The 12,096-nt window shown below is 33.3% G+C and overlaps 1 non-coding gene across 1 annotated transcript; it reads right to left on the bottom strand.

Annotated features, from left to right (window-relative positions):
- Positions 1 to 568: 568 nt before the first annotated feature.
- LOC133032882 (small nucleolar RNA R71) lies at positions 569 to 675 on the bottom strand. The gene has a single exon (XR_009685467.1). It is a non-coding gene; the product is annotated as a small nucleolar RNA R71 (small nucleolar RNA).
- Positions 676 to 12,096: the final 11,421 nt, after the last annotated feature.

Below are 12,096 nucleotides of genomic sequence, written 5' to 3'. Positions count from 1 at the left end.
CCAAGAATTCATTAATCTTGATTTATTTCCTATTGATCCTGAAATTGAGCACACATTCAGAGAAAGAAGAAGAGCACAACAAAGAGCATAAGGGGAAATAGAAATGATGGATAACCAAGAAGATGGGCAGCGAGTTCAAAGGGAGTTAGCCCCTAACAATGGTCAGAATGCAGTGATCATGGCAGATGATAGAGATCAAATCATCCAACACCAACAATATGAAGCCCCTCTTTTCAATGAGCTTAATTTGGGCATTGTGAGGCCAAAAATCCAGGCACCACAGTTTGAATTGAAGCTAGTTATGTTCCAGATGCTTCAAACTGTGGGATGGTTTAGTGGCGCACCCACCGAAGATCTTCACCTTCATCTTCGTCTATTTATGGAAGTGAGTGATTCTTTCAAATGGCCTGGAGTTACGAAAGATGCCTTAAGGTTGAAGTTGTTCCCCTGTACTTTAAGAGATCAAGCTCAAGCTTGGTTGAACTCCTTACCTTTTGCATCAGTTACAACTTGGCAAGAATTGGCAGAGTAGTTTTTGATGAAGTATTTTCCTCCCACTAAGAATGCTAAGCTTCGGAAGGAGATAACTTCCTTTCAACAATTTGAAGATGATCCTTTGTATGAGGCATGGGAAAGGTTCAAGGAATTGTTGCGAAAATATCCTCACCATGGCATTCTTCATCACATCCAAATAAAAATATTTTACAACGGTCTCAATGCTCATACTCGAATGGTGGTTAATGCTTCCACAAATGGGGCTTTACTTGCTAAGTCCTATAATGAGACCTATGACATTATTGAGAGAATCGCCAACAATAATTACCATTGGCCTACTACTAGAGCACCTTTAGGGAAGAAAGTTGCCAGTGTTATTGAGGTTGATGTCATTACTGCTTTGGCTGCCCAAGTAGTTTCTACGTCAAATACGCTGAAGACTATGAGCATGGGTCAACATAATGTTTTTGTTGGTTTTATAGTATTAAATCAAGTACGCAGCGGAAGAGTTTCGTATTATTTGATTATCATTGTACTATAGCTCCTAGTATTTCTAAATATGTGTACATTAAAATAAAACAATAAAATTAATAAGTTTAAAGTATACCCAGGGTTGGCCCTGAGTTAATTTGGGCCCTAGGAAAAATAATTTTTTTGGGCCCTTTTTGTAATAATAAATGGCATTTTTTAAAATTATTTAAAAATATGTATATTTATTAAAAGTTTTTTGTTTCATTTGGGCCCTTAACCCGCCTTAGCTTAGGGCTGACCCTGAGTATACCTCTCGAAGCCTAATAGGGTATCCCGAAACTTCTCGTATGTTGTATCCTTTAATCTAGTTGATGATGATTTTGCAATTTTGACTCACATCATTGTCTTCCAAATCGATACACCACACACAAGAAATAATGTGGGCTATTATGATAAAGTGTATAACCTTATTCTTGTTGAGATCTCAACACATGAGCAAGAACAATAGAGAGAAAAATTGATTTCTGTTTCTCTCTATAGATTTTGAAATTAGTAGTGTGAAAAGTATCATTCTGATTTCTTAAATCAGGCTCCTATTTATAAAAATTAAATCATTTTAATTAAATTATTATTTAATTGTTTAAATAAATATTTATAATCGAATTTGGTTACTGATATTTATGAGAGAATCTCTCAATCACTTGACAGAATATTTCAACAACCTTGAAATATCTTTAACCACTTTTCAAATTATATATTTACCTAACTGAATTAATTAAATTATTAATTAACCTAAGAGACAAATATCATAGGGTCAGGACCAATGCTAGGTGCCTACCTTGTCTATTTAGGACAAGGTTGGTGTCTTTTGTCCTGACAACTTTTACCTTACAAATCTTGTCTCGATAAATTTTGTCTTAACAATTTTTATCTTTTTCCCTATTTCACTAATTTGGAAAAATTATTTATTTATTAAAAAAATAAATAATTAATATTTTGTCAATTCAACATAGATTTTCTTTCAAACATCTTTATACAACTCTTTATCCTTACCCTTGATTGTATTTTAAAATAGCAATTCGGGAACCATGGACCTATAATTCTAAGCTCCAATAAACTAAATTATTTATTGAGTCTCATCAACCAAATAATCTATTGTTTATTAGTTCCATGATTACTCCACTATAAATATAGAATTGCACTCTTAGTAATTATAGAATTATATTTACTGAGTTTAACTGTAGTGTTCATTGATATAATCAATTCCAGTGATTAGCCTTCCATGTGTTGGTTCATAATTAGTTTTGGTCAAAATACCTATTTACCTTTCCAATTACTTATTTACCTTTAGTTCCAATAATTTACTAGTGGAAGTATAATTCAAGATTCCATCTGAATTACGCACAACATTTCAGTTCTAGAATTAATACTTAAAGGGAACCAACATTCGATTCGTTAGGAAAGTCAAGATTCCATATTTGTACATCATGTTCCTAGTCATCCATATTATTAGATTTCCAAAACAGAAGTTTTAAGAATCATATTCTCTAAGAAACTTTAACGAGTGAATCAAATAAACTAATAACATGAACAGGAATTCATGATGACTCAAGATTTAGGCCGATCTACTATTGATCATCGTTATGATATGAATTAGATCTTTATGATAAGCGACATGTTAATAAAGACAACTTTATTCATATCGGTCATTATCATATATAATCTCTATTATATACAGTACCTTCACTTTGATGTCTCACTACATCCGTAATTCGAACCAAGATTACTTGCACCGTAGAACGGGTATCAATGAACCGTACTAGCAACCATTGATTAAAGATTCTATAACTTAAATATGTTGCTGACTGTTTTATTCATAGCTAAGTGGTCTTAGTTCTATGTATAATTACAAGCCACAATCTCATATATGAATAATGAATTTTCTGATATTTAATGTAAATTATTCAATAATAAATATTAACAATTTAACATTTAAACATATATCAAATGTTTAACTCTTTATTTAATAATCAAAAATGTCTTTACAAGCTTTTCAAGGCATAAACCCTATCATTTTCCTCATATATGGGTCAGCTCGAGGAGGTTTCGTGTGTTTATTGTAGTGAGAGCCATACCTTTGAAAATTGTCCATTCAATCATGCATCTGTGTGTTACATTGGAAGTCAGAATGGATACAACCAAACCTACATGAAACAACCAAACTTGGCATACAAAAGTTAAGGGGTTGGTCCTAGCAATTCGCCTATGCCTTTTAGACCTAACTTTCCACCTGGTTTTTCTCAACAAGCCTTTCAACAAATACCCTAACAAGGCAGCCAAACCAACTCTCTTGATAGTATGATGCGAGATTTTATGGCCAAGACAGAAATTTTCATGACAAGAACTAAGAATTATATGGCAAAAAATGACATTGCAATCCAAAGTCAAGCAACTTCCATGAGAACTCTGGAGAATCAAGTTGGGCAACTAGCTAATGAGCTTCGAAATAAGTCACAAGGTACTTTGCCTAGTGATACCAAAAACCCAAGAAGAGATATCGAGGAGAATTACAAAGTGGTAACCTTGAGAAATAGTAAAAATTTGGAGTCAAATAAAGCAGAGACAAAGGGCAGCAAAGAGCCCACTTCAATCTAAAAAGTGGAGGAAACGAAAAAAAACCAATAATTGTAACTGTTAAAATTCCTCCAGTAGTTACAGCATCAGATCAGCATTTTGCTGCAGAAAAGCCTTTGCACAAGCCACCTCTACCATTTCCTGAAAGATTCAAAAAGCACTAAGAAGATGGTCAATTCCAAAGATTTCTTGATGTACTAAATCAACTCCACATCAACATATCATTAGTGGAAGCTTTGGAGCAAATGCCAACCTATATAAAGTTTTTGAAGGACATTTTGACAAAGAAAATGAGGCTTGGAGAGTTTGAAACTGCTGCTTTAACGGAGGGTTGTAGCGCTATGTTGCAAAATAAAATTCCACCTAAAATGAAAGATCCATGTAGCTTCACAATTCCAATTTCCATTGGAGGTCGAGATGTTAGAAGAGTTTTTTGTGATTTGGGAGCTAGTATTAATTTAATGCCCATGTCTATTTTCAAGAAGTTGGGAATTGGAGAAGCAAGGACAACCACCGTCACTTTGTAATTAGCAGATCGTTCCATGGCCCATCTGGATGGAAAAATTAAAGATGTTTTGGTACAAGTTGATAAGTTCATTTTTTCGGCTGATTTCATTATCCTTGATTATAAGGCTGATAAAGAAGTTCTCATTATTTTGGGGAGACCATTCCTAGCCACCGAGAGAACCTTGATTGATGTGCAAAAAGAGGAGCTCACTATGAGGGTGAATGATCAAAAAGTGACTTTTAATGTGTTCAATGCCATGAGCTTTTCGGATTAGATTGAGGAATGCTCTCGTTTAAGTGTGATTGATTCTATTGTGGTTGAAAGATTTCACAAGGAAGCTTGGAAAGATGAAAAGTTGATAAGTTCTCTTGAAGAGTGTGAAGCTTTGAGTGAAGATGAAGAAACCAAAGTTATTTGGGTAAAGTCAAAGCAACTTTTCACTAAGTTTAGGAGGCCTTTTGAATCTTTGGAGTTATCAAAGCACAATTTTAAACCTCCTAAGCCGTCCATTCAAGAACCACCCGAGTTGGAGTTGAAGCCATAGACTAGTCATTTGAAGTATGCTTATTTAAGAGATGGAGAGACTTTGCCAATAATTATTTCTACTACGTTGGGTGCTAAAAAAGAACTCTTGTTGATTGATGTTTTGAATAAATACAAAAGAGTCATTGGTTGGACCATGGCCGACATCAAGGGTATAAGTCCTTCAATGTGCATGCATAAGATTCTGCTGGAAGATTGTTGCGACAATTCTGTAGAGCAACAACGATGACTAAACCCCATCATGAAGGAAGTGGTTAAAAATGAGGTAATCAAGTGGCTGGATTTTGGCATTATCTACCCCATTTCGGACAGTTCTTGGGTCAGCCTAGTTTAATATATTCCTAAAAAAATGTGGAGTCACAGTGGTAGCTAATGAAAACAACGAATTGATCCCCATAAGAACAGTGACAGGTTGGCGTATTTGAATGGATTATCGAAAGTTGAAGAAGACCACACAAAAAGACAATTTCCCGCTGCCATTCATTAATCAAATGCTTGATCGTTTGGAGGGAAAGGAATTCTATTATTTCCTTGATGGGTATTCTAGCTATAATCAAATTGCCATTGCTTCGGAAGACCAAGAGAAAACAACATTCACTTGTCCTTATGGCACATTTTCCTTTAGGAGGATGTCATTTGGATTTGTAATGCTCCTGCCACTTTCCAAAGATGTATGATGGATATTTTTTTAGATTTGGCAGAGAACATTCTTGAGATCTTCATAGATGACTTCTCGGTATTTGGGAAGTCTTTTGACACTTATTTAGCTAACTTGGAGCAAGTTTTAGTAAGATGTGAGGAAACAAAGTTGGTTCTCAATTGGGAGAAATGCAATTTTATAGTGCAATAAGGAATTGTTTTGGGTCATAAAGTTTCTAAAAAGGGTATTAAAGGGGATAGAGTGAAAGTTGAGACTATGGAGAAAATGCCACCCCTACTATTGTCAAAGGAATTTGAAGCTTTTTGGGGCATGCAAGTTTTATAGGAGGTTTATTAAAGACTTCTCAATTTTTTCCAAGCCTCTTTGCTCTTTACTTGAGCAGAACAAATCCTTTGAGTTCACCAAGGAGTGCCATGAAGCTTTTGTAACTTTAAAAAAGGCTTTTGTATCTGCCCCTATTATTGTAGCCCCCGATTGGTCACTTCCTTTTGAGTTAATGTGTGATGCCAATGATTTTGTTGTAGGTTTTGTTCTTGGCATTTATTATGCAAGCAAGACATTAGCCGACACCCAATTGAACTACACTACTACAGAGAAGGAGCTACTGGCTGTGGTGTTTACTTTTGACAAGTTCTGATCTTATCTTGTGGGAACAAATGTGAAAGGAAAAGCCCGCAACTTGATTTGTTCTTAGTCACCGAAGAAGGTTTCATACTAGAGCAGGCAATATGAAACTCCTTTAAATGCTTGTTAGGGTCTTCACCAGGCAACCTATGAAAAGTTGGCAGCAAGTGGATGAGGCCCAATTTTAGTTCAAAATTAACATCCAAAGATGGATAATGGATGCACAATGGTTGTTGGTCAAGATCCGGCGTGACCAACTCTTTCAACATCCTATTTTGGTCTTGTGAGAATTAACCGAGTCGTCGGAATCAAACTCAGAATTAGTTTGATAGTGGCTCTTTGACAGGACCAAGAGGCTGAAAAAGTGGGTTGTTAGTGATATTCTTCGATGATCGAGAATTAGACGATGACTCAAAATATTGTTTTACTCTTGATAGTCTCTTTGAGTATCGTCTGCACTAGACATGTACACCTGATTTGCCCAAGTAAAAACAAGTTAGTAAGACAAAAATTAAATATGAATAATAAAATAAAATAATAGTCCCCGACAACGGTGCTAAAAATTTAATGTGTGTCGTATGCCGTATCAAATTTACTATTATTTTGATTCCAATATTTCTAATTATTTTATTATAAATGTAAGTAAGGGTCAATCCCACGAGGATTATGTTTATTCAATTATTCAAAAACTAGTGACAAGAATTAAAAAAAAAAAAAGGTTTTGATTATGAGAATAAAATAACATAAATAAAAACAAAAATAAATTAAATGTGATACTACGATATGAGATAAATAGTTAAAAGTTATTCTCCACCCTCAACAATCATTCTTAACTTTTATTAATGAATGTAATTTAAGTTTTCCAATCAAACTATTAATCCCACAGATAAAGCTGAATGAAATAGTCAAATTATCCCAATCTCTTTATTACATGTAATTAAGACAAAACGCTCAATAATTAACTCTTTTATCTAAACAGTAAATCCACGAATCATGAAATTTATTTAACTTAGATAAAGCTTTAAAATTTGTGGAAATAGATTAATCCAGGCAATAAATTAATGAAGTATAGAATTCATTTAACCTAGGTTTCATTCTTCATCACAATTGAAAATATTAGAAATTGCAATTTATCACAACAACTTAGAATCCTTGACTATTAGGTGAATAATAATCCTAAGATGATAATAGATTAAAGTAAAGCTTAATTTAGCAATCATCTAAACAAGATTAAAACAATAATCATGACATTGAACATAGAAGAATAGAAGCAATTTGATATAATGGAAACTAAAAATTAACATTCATCAATGAAATTAAAAACTCATGTCTCGGGTTTTGAAATAACTCTTAACTAAAAAGAAACTACCTCGGAACTAGATATCATAATCAAAGTCATAATAAATAGTAAGAGTTTAAGGAGAAGAAAAAGAACTAGGATGTAGAACACTCGAAGTCACAATCTTCGTCTTTTCCTTGCTCTCTCATTGAATTTCTCTCTCAATTTCATAGATAAAAGGTACTAAAATTCGTACCCTAGAAGTCTTATTTGTAATACTTGAAAATATATCACTAAAAAAGAGATATCTCCTTTTTTAAAGAAAGATCAAATTCAATTGTATGCCCAGTAAATGCCTCCTCGATGTGACCACAAGATGGCTCGCCGCAACAAGCCATTGTGTGGCCGCGGCGAGCAAGACCTGCCAGGCGCTTTTTATTATTTTATTTTCTTTTTGCTCGCTACGGCGAGCCTTCAACCTTCGTAGCAGCGACACCCCACGAGTTTCGAGTCTTCGTGGACTTTCAAAATTCTAGAAAAATGTCATTTTGGCGCATCATTTTATCCGCTAACATCACCTAGTCTTAAAAACACCACATCCATTAATTTTTACTCATAAAAATCAATTTTCTTCCAAAGCCCGCATAATCCAAAAAACGATGAAAAATACTACAATTACCAAGAAACAACATCCTCTAACCATGGAGAAAACAACAATCTTAGAGCCTAAAAGGCTCTTATCAATGTCATCTTTACTATTTATTTTTCTTAGTTGCACGTGGTGATTGTCAATCATAAATAAGATTTCGCTGACAGTTGACCAGATTCTGAGTCAACATGCATCTTAAAGTACATCTCTTGGATGTTTCTACATTTACCCAACGTTTAGGTTGACGTCATTGTCAACTTAGGCGCTGAGATGTCAACTTGGACGCTCGATATCAACCTGGGCACTGAGTCATGAATTGCCTTCAGTAAAACAACCATAAACTCAATATTGATATGATTAACACGATTCAACTTGCATTTTGAAGCTATTTCAATGTTTTATCAAGTCATGTCTCACACTTCAATCACAATTCTGAAGCTATCCACACCAAATTTTACCCTTAAGGGAGTTATGAATATAAGCTCCGGGTTGCCTACAGCGAGTCCCGTCGGGCTCCAAAAAATGACTACCACCATCAAAAGCTAATTTTCACCGTTGAATCATCATCTACAATCAAAAACATCTAATTTTTATTTTCTTCCTATTTTGTGGGCATTCATCACCTATAAAAAGAAAGCTCTCTCAGCTCATTTTTCATATTCAAAAAAATACTCACAAGGTCAAAGCATCTCTCTCCGAAAACCAGAGATTAAACACTTAGCTTTTTTCTGTAATTACACTCTCGTGAGAAATAAAAAATCAAAGTAGACGTAACTCCATTACCATCGCGATATGGGGAGTGTACTACTATAAATTTTTTGTCTCTCTAAATTATATATTTACATTCATTATTCATCTCGCCAATCTAGCGACCTAGTGTTCGCCACTTTTCAGCGTCAATAAATATGTTGCTGACTGTTTTATTCATGGCTAAGTAATCTTAATTCTCCGCACAATTACAAGTCACAACCTCATAAATGAATAATTTTTTTTATATTCATATATAAATTAATAAGTATTAATTATTAATAATTTAACATTCATGTATATATCAAAATGTTCAACTCTTATTAATAAACAAGAAATATCTTTATAGGCTTTTCAGAGCATAAATCCTAACAATTAATTTAAACGATAAATATTTATTTAAATTTGAATTTGAAAAGTAATTATAGATATTTGTGATGGTTGAGATATTCTCTCAAGGTAGTTGAGAAATTCCCTCAAGTGGTTGAGAGATTCCCTCAATCGATTATAGGAAATATATATCTATAACATAATTTAGTTATATTATTTATTCAAATAATTAAATATAATTTAATAAATATTTTGAATTTAAATAATTCATTCAATACAAATTTTATTGGATTTATTTAATATATACCGTATAAATCAAATTCTAAGAGAGAGAAGAATTTTAACATAACTTTTGGAAAGCCTAAAAATGATTAATCTGATTAAAACTTTTCTCTCGAATATTATAGAATTGTTCTTGCTCATGTGTTGAGAATCTAACAAGAATTTCATATACATTTTATCCTACTAGCCCACACTAGTCATTGTGTGCGGTGGAAGATTTGAAAGATCAAGGTGTGAGTTTGACGTCACCATTCCAAGGATACAACATACGAAAATACTCAAGGATACCCTGATAGGCTTCGAGAGGTAAATTATTTTTTCATCTATTTTACTTTCAAATTTAATGTATGTACATATGGTGATCTTTGGGATATGGTATGATGATAATCAAAAAAATTTATTTTACTGCGTACCTGATTTAGTACCATAAAACTAACAGATCTTCCTTAGAACCTTATCTCCAAAAATTCAATATGATCGCATTGTGAGCCTTTGCAAGAATCTTTTTCTTGTCATTCTCAAACATACAATTAGGAAGAGAATTTTCTCCAAATAGAACCTCATACAATCATTGGTGAAACAACATGGCCTTCATCTTCATTCTCCACAATCCAAATCATTTGAACTATTAAACTTTTCCATATCGTATTTGGCGGCAACCATGATTATGAACCTTGCTCTGATACCAGTTTGTTGTGAACCAATCAATGACTTACGATGCAAGTATACTGGATCAACAAACACGTAATTAAGAACAATACTATCAAAGAATTACAATAACCAAATAGCGAATTAAAGCAGTAAATCAAAGTGAAGATAACACCAAGGTTTAACGAGTTCGAGCCATGTGCAATGCTCTACATCTCAGTTGGAACAACAACAACCATATCTTTATTGATATCTGTTTACAAGGCTACAAGAATCCTCTCATACTGTTATAGAGATTACAAGACGAACTTTCTCTCTCTAGTAAGGACTTTCTCTCTAACCTTACACAATCATGATTTTTTACTCAACCTTTCAATGATCTGATATACATGGATTACAAAGGCGATAACTATATTTAGGTTTGTGTAGTTGCTAAAATTAGCTTCGATTCTATTGTAGCTAATTAATGATGCTTTAAAGTCTCAAAGTCAGCTCCAGTTAGGGCTGTTCGCGGTGCGGGTGGTGCAGGTTCTGACCTTTTTTCAAACTAACATGCACATGCAGTTTTCCAATTTTCTAAACCGCACCCACATCGCGAAACTAAAAAATTGTCAAATCTACACCGTAAAAAATAATACGATGCGGTGCGGTTTCTGCGATTTGGACTATCACCAAATAATTAAACTATCACAAATATAACAAAGCTTGAGCAATACCTATCAAAAATACCATAAGGCTTGAAAATAAATATGATTTTTTTAAGTTTCAACATTACAATAATTAGTGGGCTTTGGACTGGGCCTTCACATATTGGACCTAAATAAATATAAAAATTGATATTTTTATAATATGCGGTGCGGTACGGTTTGAATCGCATATTAACAATTCAAAACCGTACCACACCATGCAGTTTAAGAAAAATTCTAACTGTGATCGCACCGTAAAAAATTTCAAATTACATTTTTTTGCAATGCGGTGCGGTACGGGCAGTTAGAGCAGTTTGATGAACAACCCTTGTTCCAGCAACATATTCCACGTCAGCTTCAGTAACGCGCTTTCAAGAGTCAATTCGGACGAGACTATCTGAATGAATACAGTACTCCAGATGGACGTTGAAGACAACAAGCTATCTGGAAGTACGTCTCCGAGCTCATAATAAGCTATCCGACAAGACTTTCTTTATGGAGGACAAGCTATCTGAAAGGACCATCGAGACTGGCCACAACTTTCCGAACAAAGCTTTCTAGATGGACACCAAATTTCCCCTAACTTCTTTCCAAAATAATAACTACCATCCCGAATGACAAAATTTATAACTATAATCAACAAGAGCCATATAAAATATGCAATGGTACTTTTCTATATATAGAGAAGCAATATTATTCTTTTGAAAATATTTTAATAATATATAAATAGTATTTTATTCTTGTTTTGTTATGTGTTATATATATATATATATTAAAAATATTATTATTTAAATGATATAGAGAAAAAACCATTTAAGGCTAGTTTAAGTGACTATAGTGGGTATGGGAGAGTGTGTGTGTGGGGGGGGGGGGGGGTTAGGATAAAATTTTAGGTTGTGCAATGTAATTTATATATAAACGCTTAAATAAAAAAATAATATGGAGAAAAGAAGTTAATGTAGAATATAATGTAAAATAAATTTAGTAGAGTTTTGATGATATACGTTAAAGAGAAGTGTAAATTATAATCTTTTAGTCAACCTTTATGCTTAAAATTACATGTCGGAATATTTTTTTTTTCACAGTAATATTTGTCACAGTTACAATATCATCCTTGTAAATTTTTGAAAAAATCCAGTACAGAAAATAAAGTTTCTGATATTTCAGTTTATTACGCGTGTTCAAAAAACTTCAAACCTATTTTTGGTACTGTAAACTATTTAAAAGTTTTTAAAAATTTAGAGAGATGATGTTATAACTATAACGAATACTACCTTAAAAAAGTTTTTAAAAAATAGGCTAATTAGGATTTTTGCTTCCTAAACTTTGATATGTACTAAATCATGCCCCCTAAACTTTTAAGGTTGTTAAAAATGAATCATGAACTATTGAGATTGTTGGATTTAAGAACTTTTATCTCATTTCATTCAATTTTACTATTTCAGTGATTGTTTGTGTACTAAACCATGTTCTCCAGACTTTGATATCTACCAAATCATGTCACTCGAACTTTGACATATACTAAATCATGCTCTCTGA

The sequence above is a fragment of the Cannabis sativa genome, chromosome X, assembly GCF_029168945.1.
Source record: "Cannabis sativa cultivar Pink pepper isolate KNU-18-1 chromosome X, ASM2916894v1, whole genome shotgun sequence".
NCBI lineage: Eukaryota > Viridiplantae > Streptophyta > Magnoliopsida > Rosales > Cannabaceae > Cannabis > Cannabis sativa.
The sequence above is the reverse complement of the archived record's forward strand: the minus strand, read 5'-3'. Positions and strand labels throughout refer to the sequence as shown.